Genomic DNA, 1,125 nt, shown 5'->3' on the forward strand with positions numbered 1-1,125 from the left:
TGGGGAGGAAGGCAGCAAATTACACTGCCACGTGTGTACCTATGCAACAATTTTGCATGTTCTTCACATGTACCCCAAAACCTAAAATGCAATAAAATAAATAAATGGAAAAAAAAATATTTTATGTCTGCATGATCTGTCCAGTGCTGAAAGTGACATTTTGATGTCTTCACTTATATTTTGGTCTATCTCTCTAATTAGATCTTATATTATTTGCTTTATATATTTGAGTGCTCCAGTTTTTTGTGCATACATAATTGCTACATCTTCTTGCTGAGTTGAACTTCTTTAACATTCTATGATGACCTTCTTTGTCTTTTTATAGTTTTTGTCTTGAAATCTATTTTGTCTGATATAAGTATAGCTACTCCTCCTCTTTTTTGGTTTCCATAGGCATGTAATATCTTTTCCACCCCTTTATTTTCAGCTTTTGTGTGTCATTATAAGTGTCCTTTTTTTAAAAAAATCTATTCAGCTACTCTATGTCTTTTGATTGGTGAGTTTAGTCTGTTTACATTCAACGCTGTTAATAAGGAAGAACTTATTCCATTTTTATCTTGTTTTCTGGTTGCTTTGTAGTCTTTTCTTCCTTGTTTCTTTTCTTCCTTTTAGTGAAGTGGGTTCCTCAGCTGATAAATTTTTATTTCTTTCTTTTTATTTTTTGTACATCTCTTGTATGCTTTTTGATTTCAGGTTACCATGAAGCTTGCAAATAATATCTAATAACCCGTTACTTTAAACTGATGGTAACTTAACACATATTGTTTAAATATACAAACTATCTAAGTAAAAAACACACAAAGAGAAATCTAATACAAATTCTACCCTTTAACTTCTCCCCCTAATATTTTAACTTTTTGTTGTTTGTATTTATGTCTTATTATATTGTTAATATCTTGAAAAGTCATTGTAGCTATTATTTTTGATGCATTCATCTTATTTTTCCTACTCAAGATATAGTTTATACATCAAAATTACAATGTCATAAAATTCTGTTTTTCTGTATACATAGTATTACCAGTGAGTTTTCTTACCTTCAGATCATTTCGTATTGCTCACTGATGTGTGTGTGTGTGTGTGTGTGTGTGTGTGTGTGTGTGTGTGTGATTTCAGATTGAGGATTTC

This window comes from Cebus imitator, unplaced genomic scaffold (genome assembly GCF_001604975.1).
Source record: "Cebus imitator isolate Cc_AM_T3 unplaced genomic scaffold, Cebus_imitator-1.0 Scaffold327, whole genome shotgun sequence".
NCBI classification, from domain to species: Eukaryota; Metazoa; Chordata; class Mammalia; order Primates; family Cebidae; genus Cebus; species Cebus imitator.